The following is a 9,837-nucleotide window of genomic DNA, read 5'->3' as shown; positions in this document are numbered from 1 at the left end:
AACCGTTGAGTTTTAGAAGATCGAGTATGGTTCTCCAACCTCATGTTTTTTTCTGGGTGAGGAAGTAATTGGAATAGAAGCCTCTGCCTCTGAATTGCGTGGCACCCTCTCCACTGCTCCGATGGTAAGGAGGCAGTGGACTTCTTGTTGTAACTGGTGCTCATGAGAAGGATCCCTGAAGAGGGACAGGGAAGGTGGGAAGGTTGGGGGTATTTATGTGAAAGGGATCGTGTAACTTGTCAAAATTATTTCTAGAACCCAAAGGTTGGTGGTAATGCTGGTCCTATGTTGGTAAAAAGGTTTGAGCCAGTGATAGAAAATGGCAACTACAGGATTGGGTTGGCATGTAGTGCAGGGGGTTTGCGAGCCCTTGACGAGGTTGTCAAACGTTCTGTTTGTTAGCAGGCTGAGTGGAGGGGCAGTTGTTTTGGCGCGCCTCTTTTGGGGGTCTTTGTCTCATTCGCTGGTGTTGGTCGAATGGACGTTGGAGGTATCTTAGCTGCGAGAAGTCATAATGTCTTTGGAAGGGTGTGTATATCTTGCAGCAGAATGGGGGCGTATACATCCCCAGGGTTCAGAGAGTGGTCCTCAAGTCTTTGTTCAAGTGGAGGACCTCATCTGTTTTTTCAGCAAACAACTTTTGTTTGTCGAGTGGGAGGTCCTCCACCTTAGTCTAAAACTCCTGTGGAACTCCAATATTCTGAAGCCATGAGGACCTCCTCATAACTATAGCGGTGGCTGTGGAGCGAGCTGCCGTGTCTGCCACATCCAATGCAATTTGCAGCCCAGTTCTGGCAGAGGTGTATCCTTCGTGGACAACGGATTTTAAAATGGGCCTTTTTGCATCAGGCAAATGTTCCATCAATGCTGCGAGTTTAGTATAGTTGTCAAAGTCATGATTCGACAGCAGCGCCGCATAGCTGGCAACATGTAACAAAAGTGTCGAAGAAGAATATATCTTTCTGCCAAAAAGATCAATACGGTTACTATCTTTCTCCACTGCAACATTCTTATACTGTGGAGTTTTTGCCTTCTGCTGCGCTGCATCTATGACCAGAGATTTTGGTTGCAGGTGTGAGAACAAAAACTCTGAACCTTTGATTGGAACAAAATATTTTTTGTTGGCCCTCTTGTTTGTAGGGGGTGCAGAAGCTAGGTCTGCCATATTTCCTCAGTGGATTCCATAATTGCTTCATCAATTGGGAACGCTATTTTTGCATGCTGGGATGGTTGTAAATTCTTGAGGAGATGATGTTGTTTCACCTGGACTTCTGTTAACTGGACCTCCTGGCTAGCAGCCACTCTTTTAAACAGTTCTTGAAACTTCTTGAGGTCGTCCGGGGGAGACGTATCTCCAGGGATGACGGCCTCATCTGGGGAAGAGGAGGATTGGTCCATGGGTGATGTATCCAGCTGTTGCTCCTACGGTTTGGAAAGTTGACCTTCCTCCAGCTCTAATTGGTGTGGTGGGGAGGCAGGCACATGAGGTTGGCTGAGTTGTGCAAGGATGGTCAGAGGGGATGATTCACTGTGTGTGTGCCGGGATCAGTAGCAACAGAGGGTAATCCTGGCATGTGGTCATGTGACCAGTATGATCAGTCATAATAGTATCTATGATGGTCATGATACTGATGTCTTGGTGAACCCTGCCTAGAGGAATATGCACTTCTGTGTTCCTCCCAGCGCATATCACGACCTGATGGAGTTGGAGAGTGAAAAGTCATCGAGTCCCTCGATGAAGGGAGAGGTGAGCGGGACATATGCCACGCATGAACGGTGCAATGAAATGCATGTCTGAGTGTTGGTAGTAGAGGCGGTGGTGTAATATTAATGATGTTGGTGTTGGTGGTGAGGGAGACAGTGCCAGTGAGAAAGTTGGTGAAGGGCTAGGACTGAGTGCTTTAATTGACTTTGTCCGTGCCTTTTTTGGTTCTGGAGGTGTATCCAGTGTGTCCAGTGCCGGGGAAAGGTGAAATGCTCGTATCGGCGCAGCTGGTGGTGTTGATGCTGTCAGTTGGGGCACGACATCAGTGCCGGAGGCTTTGCCGGTGTGGCTGCTAGTTTTGCTGATACCTTCAGTGCCGAGTGCCTGGGATCCTTTCCTGCTGTTGGCACGGACGGTGCTCAGTGCCACCTCTTTGGGTCCAAGAGTGCCCTGGAATGTGGCAAAGTAGTGCCAGAAGTCCCCAGCTTATCCGCAGTGCTGATCCTGCTCACTGGTACTGGTGGCAAGGAGCGTGCCTGCGAAGAGCACTTCTTCGACACGGACCCCGTAGTCAGGGAAGAAGCTCTGCACTTTTGAGCCTTAGGTGGAACATTGTCCACAGGCTGCAGCGCTTTGTTAAAGAGGAGCATGTGTAACCACATCTCCCTATCTCCACAAGCTGTGAACTTAGAACAATGCAGGCATATCTGAGGCACATGGGCTTCTCTGAGGCATCTAATACATGCCGAATGGCCGTCCAACACCGGCATGGCCTCGCAACATGTGTTCCATTTTTTAAAACCCAGCGAACCCGGCATTGTATGAGAGGACCTATCGAAGTTCACCTCAATGGCTGTGTCTACATTGGCACCCCTTTCTGGAAAAGGGATGCTAATGAGACCAGTCGGAATTGCAAATTCCGTGGGGGATTTAAATATCCCCCGCGGCATTTGCATTTACATGGCTGCCGCTTTTTTCCGGCTCGGGGTTTTGCCAGAGAAAAGTGCCAGTCTAGATGCAATTTTCCGGAAAATAAGCCCTTTTCCAAAAGATCCCTTAGTCCTACTTTCAAGCTACTTTTCCGGAATAAGCTGCGAGCTGTCTACACTGGCCACTTGCTTTTCCGGAAAAGCAATAATGATCTAATGTAAAATCGTCATTGTTTTTCCGGAAAAACTATGCTGCTCCCGTTGGTGCAAGACAGCACAGTAGTCTTTTTCGCAAAAAAGCCCCGATCGCGAAAATGACAATCGGGGCTTTTTTTGCGGAAAAGCGCGTCTACATTGGCACGGACACTTTTCCGGAAAAAGTGCTTTTCTGGAAAAGCATCCTGCCAATGTAGACGCGCTTTTCCGGAAATACTTATAATGGAAAAACTGTTCCGTTTTAAGCATTTCCGGAAAAGGGTGCCAGTGTAGATGTAGCCCTACAGTGGCGCACCCACAGGAATATCACTTGAAAAGGAACAATGGCTTTCTACCAGTATTGAGGCTTACCTAGAGCAGAAGAATTAATTTCTAAGTAAAATTAAGTATGAGCACACATAATAGAGCTTTATATTCTGGAAGCTGGTCTTCCTAGGTCAATTTGTAAATGATGAGCTGACTTTTCTTCTGAAGACACTCAAATCATCTCATCCAGGCCGCATGGACCATGCATATGAGAGTAAATGCAGTAAAAAGAACTGGTGAGATAAAAGGTGATGATTAGGCCAAGCGAACAGTATTGGGAAACAGAAGTGATATCTAGTGCACAAAAGCTGTTGCTGAGAAGGAATAGATTCAAATAAAAATTGACTTTGTCTTCAAGGCATATTCTCCTTGATAGACTAATGGTTAGTACTTTAAGTATGCTATTACAGGCAAGAATCAAAGCCTCCCACAAAACTCATGGTCAGATCATCCCCTTGACTTCCATGAGTCAAGAGGCCTGCAGACTGGTTGGATAATGTCAGTAAACTGTGGATCAAGAACATGGTCTTCTCTTCTCTGGGGCTTCATGGATGCTCCTTCACTAGGATTCTGGGAGGCCAATATGTCTTGTGATTTTGAGTATGGGGCAGGAAAGAAATGAGTGGATTGGCTTCTTTCTGCTAATAACATGAATATATCTAGGTCACTTAGGGCACATCTACACAGCAGGGCAAAATTGTAATTAAGATATGCAATTTCAGCTATGTCAATTGCTGAAGTTGAAATAGCTTAATTCAGCTTTTAGCACTGTCTACACAGAAGGAAGTCAATGGGAGAACACTCTTCCTTCAACTTCCCTTACTCCTTGTGAAATAAGGGTTACAGGAGTCAGAGTAAGAAGTCCTTCATCTCGACATTATTTCAAAATAATGGCTTTCTGTGTAGATGTGCATTTTGTTATTCTGAAATAATGCTGCTGCGTAGGCATACCCTTACATACTCTCCTCTGTCCCTTTCTGGGTAGTCTCTGAGGACCTCACAATCATCACTGTACTTGTAACATTCTTCATAAAGCAAGTGCCATCATCCCCATAGGACTTGCCCAAAGTCACACAGGAAGTCATTCACTAAGTAGGACACTGAACAAGAGTCTCCCACATCTTGAGTTAGGGCCCTGAACATTCCCATCTCCTGAGAGGTCTAAGATAGCTTTGTGGGTGATATGGCCATCCTGTAAAGCTTCCCAGGCTTGCACTGATGGGGTGGTCAACGAACATAAAAATTCTTTATGGGACTGAGGAGCGAGAAGATTTTTTTGTGTGGTGCATTTTGATGGTGAATGGCTGGAAAGAAGGAGTGTTAGTTGATATAGGTGGATGGATTTCCTGCACAGATGTTACCCCAGAAGAAATGATGAATGGGGATTTTGGATTCTGTGGATTTCTATTCAGAAATATAAACATACATTAGTGGTGCTTGACAGGCAAATTGACTACATGTTGAACCTCTCCTCCTACCATTTACCTGACCATCTTTTGTTCTTTTTTTTTTTTTTTTTTTTTTTTTTTTGAGAGAGAGAGAGAGAGAGAGAAGCTCATTAACAGAGAGGGGAGATTTTTGAAGGTGCTGGGGGAAATTAGGCATTCAATTCCTATTGAAAGTCATTGTGAACTGGATGTCTTTGAAAGTCCTTTGCTAAGTCAACAGACATTATCCGCAGTTTTAATGGAAGTTGGCTCAGGCTATAACTATAGGACTCAGTCAGAAATAACTTGCAGTGTGATCTCACAAAGGGGAGAGAAGCAAGGTGAATAAAGCCATGGGAAAAAAACCCACTCTTCTCCAAACAACTAAGAGTCCTATGTCACTTTAATGACTAACAGATTTATTTGGGTATAAGCTTTTGTGGGCATAGTCTTACTTCAATAAAAGTTTATACTTAAATAAATGTTAGCCTTTAAAGTGCCACAGGATTCCTTGTTTTTTGCAGATACAGATTAACATGGCCCAACTGCTGATCCTGAACTCCCATGGAAAGGTATCTGAGGAGTTAGAGAGAATACTACAACAAGGTAGTCACCCTCTTTCCATCCACAATCTGCCAGATTTTCTTGCTCTCAACCTCCATGGGTGTAGGAAATGATTTCGCCTTCACTTTTTAATTACCAGCAATTTCACCAAGTCCTCAGCTGGTGTAGCTTAGAGCTCTACATGAACCGACACTATGTGATATTCTAGCCTTATTACTTTTTGCCACTAACTAACAGGGACTCAATTAAATTGTTTCATAGGAAGGAAAACTATGAAAGTGTCAGCTTGTACAGGGGATAGGCCAGATAATAGACTGGCTTGCAGTTTCTAACCATTATCTAGCCATGTTCCAAGAAGACATAACTCCATGTGGATTAACACCACAGCATGACTTGGGAAAGGACCTTAGTTCTCAGGTAACCTTACTCCACATTATGCCACAACCACTGCTCATCTAGCTAAACAATTCTTGCTCCCTGCAGAGAGACTGTAGCTTTATATTTGTCATGAATATCTAATGGCAAAAAAAAAATTCTGTACAAGAGTGAGTGACAGTAATTTGAAGTAATTTCAGCAGAGCAGACATACAAAAAAGGTAGACTTTTTAGTAATTTCATTGCTTCATATAATATAAATAATCTCCTGTGAAACAATTTTAGCTGCAGCCCAGTGATTTTTTAAAATGTTACCTTAAATCAGTTGTAAAGTGAGATAATCAGTTTGTAAGGGCTTATTACAAAATTATACATTTATTATCCCTTTAGAATCAGACTTTTTCAACTGTTGCTTTATTCAAGAAGATCCATAAAAGTCTTTTTACTGAAAATCTTTGGTTATTAAGTATGGGCTAAATTCTGCACCTCACTGGGATGAGGACTATTAGGAAGGCAAAAAGAATTTGGCCCACATTCTAAAACCAACAGCAGGAATGTTATGACATATCTTTTAGGAACTACAAAATTTTGATTTGTTTGCGGCAAAGTGACATTAAAAAAGGTTTAGCAGATGCTAGCTGCCAGTACCGTAGCTTGATGTGTTACCAGAGCTTACCTAGCATTTTTGACATTGTACAGATTGAGGAATGATTGATAACAACAACAACAAAATAAAAAGAGTGATCATGTAAAAGTTACTTTAAAGGGACAGTGCCGAGCGGTTTAGCTGAGATTTTGCGCCTTCTTTACAAATGTTACACTATGGCTGCTGAAGAATATGTTCCAAATGCTAAGGGATGTACCTATTTATCTCTGGACTTAAACAGCCCCATCCATGACAGTTTCTGTATTCCTAATGTGTTCTATGTGGGAAATTCCCATTGAAGTAAATGGAATTATGCAGCCAAAATGCATCTTGAACCCTCACTTACCAGCCTCTCCTCTTCCTCTGAACTGTCTGATTTCCACATTGGCCTCTCTCCTACTCCAGAACCTCTCAAATGCAGCTGCCGAACATCTTTTCCTTACACAGCAATCTGAGTGCATTGTCACCACTCCTTGCATGCCTTTGATAGATGTGTATTAAGTTAAATGCCCTCACCTTCATGACTCTCCACATCTTGGCCTCAGCCAGTATCACTTCCTGTTTTACCTCCTCTCTCTGCTTTGTAAAAGGCACCATCCTCAACGCTCCATTCACTTCTTTCTCCTATTCCTGTCTAAATATATTTTGCCACAACATGCCTATGGATATGGTGACTTACAAACCCAGTATGTCAAACCACCACTCTCATTTAAATCCCTCCTCAAAACCTATATCTTCTATGCCCTTAAAAAGTGTCTATGGATGCAAAAACCCCATGAAAAGCCAACGTCTCCCCCTTTCTTTATGTTGCATGGTGCTTCCCAACTTCTCCATGTCTGCACTTCACTGGGATGAGACATATAACCTTCCAGACAGTAAAGTCTTCAGGAAGGTGGATGTGTCTGTCTATATTTTACAGTGCCAGTGCTCAGATAATCTTTTAAACGTCATATCTTGCTGAGCTCTGAGAGTATGTATGTATGTGAGTAATACTTGTCCCCACTGTTTATCTTGCAGTTTGGGCAACCAGTCAGCAGAAGGAGCACAAGTGAATATCAAAACCCTATGCATAGAGCTGTACTGCCTTCATGCCCTCTGTGCATGATGCTTTTTTATGTCAATACATGTAGTAACAAGGATGATCCATGGTTTGTGTGCTTCTTAGAATCAAAGAAAACAGCTACATTTTCAAAACAGACTAGAAGGTAAGCCTGGAGAAAGAGGAATATTTTTGGACTGCAGTGAAGTTTCTAAAGAGAATAAAAGAAAAACTTGAGAAGGAAAAATTCAAAGTTTTAAAGCTACAAAAGATAAAGTAGAGTCCCATAAAGATTTGAATGTACACATGGCCAGTATGCATTCTGCTTTCAGTCACTGCATGTGTGCTCTTACTAATGATAGCAGGATAATGCCTGTTTATGTGGGTTTGTCGGAAAGCTGCCAGCTTTACTCTAAATTTGCCACACTGATTTTGTGCTAGTTTGTGAATGACCCACCTTGATTGGATATTTTGGTTTGGCCTCTAACTCAAAAATGGTTTCTATCCTTTTGACTTCATGCAGATCTCCATCCACACTCATACATGGGTTGTAGTAAATAAACAGGCCAGCTTTAGGAAGTGCGGGGCCCAATTCGCGAGGGCGGGGCTGCACTCGCACCATGCGCCTGAGCTCCGGGGCACCGCACATGCGCCGCAAGCCCAGGAGTAGGGCCTTCTTAGGCGCCCCCCCCCTTAGGCGCAGGGCTCAATTCGGGGGAATTGGCCTAAAGCCGGCCCTGTAAATAAATATAGATTGCAATTAAGTACGCTTGTTAACAATTGTTGTATCTAAGGGTATGTCTACACTATAGCACTAATTCGTACTAACTTAATTTGAATTAGTTAGTTCGAACTAAGCTAATTCAAACTAGTGCATCTAGACCTAAAAACTAGTTGGAATTAGCATTTTGCTAATTCGAAGTAGCATGTCCACACTGAGTGGACCCTGAACCTAGGTTAAGGATGGCCAGAAGCAGTGCCGGCAGGGCATCAGATTAGGACTTAGAGCGTGGAGCTGCTGTCTCAGGCTAGCCGAGGGCTGTGCTTAAAGGGACCCGACCCCCACCCTGGACAGACAGTTCTCAGGGGTTTCTCGCTTGCAAAGCAGTCCTGGCTTGGAGTGCCCTGAGTGCCCACACTCGGCACATCACAGCACTTGGCCATCAGCCTGGCTGCACTTGCTGCAGGCTGCCATCTGAGGGAGGGGTGTCAATTGGGGGGCTGCAGGAGAGCTTCCACCCCGAAGAGCCCGCAGAGCCACCCCAGTCCTCCCCAATGGGGGCTCGTACCCCATTCCTCCCTCACCTCCTTCCACTTATCCCTCCCTACCCCCCCTTCCTGATGTACAAAATAAGGGACACGTGTGTTCAAAAATAGAAAGTCTTTTTATTGAACAAAACTCGGAGAGACTGGGAAAAGGAGGTGGGAGAGGGGAAGAGAAAGAGTGGAAGAGGGGAGGGCAACTAAAATGATCAGGGGTTTGGAACAGGTCCCATATGAAGAGAGGCTAAAGAGACAGGGGGTATGTCTACACTACAAAGTTAGTTCGAACTAACGGATGTTAGTTCGAACTAACTTTCATAGGCGCTACACTAGCGCTCCGCTAGTTCGAACTTAATTCGAACTAGCGGAGCGCTTAGTTCGAACTAGGTAAACCTCATTTTACAAGGATTAAGCCTAGTTCGAACTAGCTAGTTCGAATTAAGGGGTGTGTAGCCCCTTAATTCGAACTAGTGGGAGGCTAGCCTTCCCCAGGTTTCCCTGGTGGCCACTCTGGCCAGCACCAGGGAAACTCTATTGCCCCCCTCCGGCCCCGGACCCTCTAAAGGGGCACAGGCTGGCTACGGTGCCCGTGCCAGGTGCAAGCCTGCCAGCACCCAGCCAGCAGACCCTGCACCTGGCACGGCTCGAGCCAGTCACCCGATGCCCCCCAGCCCTCCCCCTCTTCCCGGGACCAAGCTGGCACAGGCACAGGAAAGTGGCTGGCTTGGGCAGGATAGCTGCCAGCCTGGCCACCCAGGAGCAGGTGTGCATGAAAATCAAGGTGGTCCACTGAGACCCCCGACCCTGAGCCCTGAGCTTACAATGGCCGTCCTGGGTCAGACCAAAGGTCCATCTAGCCCAGTAGCCTGTCTGCCGACAGCGGCCAACCCTAGGAACCCTGGAGGGGATGGACCGAAGACAGTGACCAAGCCATTTGTCTCGTGCCATCTCTCTCCAGCCTTCCACAAACCTTGGGCAGGGACCAGAGGCACCGGGAGCAAAGGCGCATAAAAAGTCGTCTTATACGCCGGAAAATACGGTAGCTGTGTACTTGATTACCCGATAAGCCTAAGCTTACTGGGTAGTCAAGTCGAGTACACAACTACTTGCTCCCCTCCACAAGGGTCAGGGGGATGGGACAGGAGCCGGTGTTGTGGGCAGCAAGCTTAAAAGCCACTTCCCTCCGCACTGTCTCCCCAGTCCCTTCTGCCATCTGCGCCTCCCACCCCTGCCACACTGCTGCCTTTGATAAGAGAGGGATGGTAGGGGAGGCTGCCGCAAAGCAGCCTCTGCCTGCGGCCAGCCCAAGCCTCCACGAACAGAGGCTGCTGGACCCAGCATGAGATCATGTCATTCTGGGACCACTG

The 9,837-nt window shown here is 45.6% G+C and overlaps 1 long non-coding RNA gene across 1 annotated transcript; it reads left to right on the top strand.

Annotated features, from left to right (window-relative positions):
- The first annotated feature begins 1,588 nt into the window (after window positions 1-1,588).
- Window positions 1,589-7,489, top strand: LOC112545179 (uncharacterized). The gene is made up of 3 exons (XR_003088618.2): window positions 1,589-1,747; window positions 5,108-5,189; window positions 7,186-7,489. It is a non-coding gene; the product is annotated as an uncharacterized LOC112545179 (long non-coding RNA).
- Window positions 7,490-9,837: the final 2,348 nt, after the last annotated feature.

Source organism: Pelodiscus sinensis, chromosome 2 (genome assembly GCF_052426305.1).
Source record: "Pelodiscus sinensis isolate ZL-2025 chromosome 2, ASM5242630v1, whole genome shotgun sequence".
Classification (NCBI taxonomy): Eukaryota; Metazoa; Chordata; order Testudines; family Trionychidae; genus Pelodiscus; species Pelodiscus sinensis.
The sequence above is the reverse complement of the archived record's forward strand: the minus strand, read 5'-3'. Positions and strand labels throughout refer to the sequence as shown.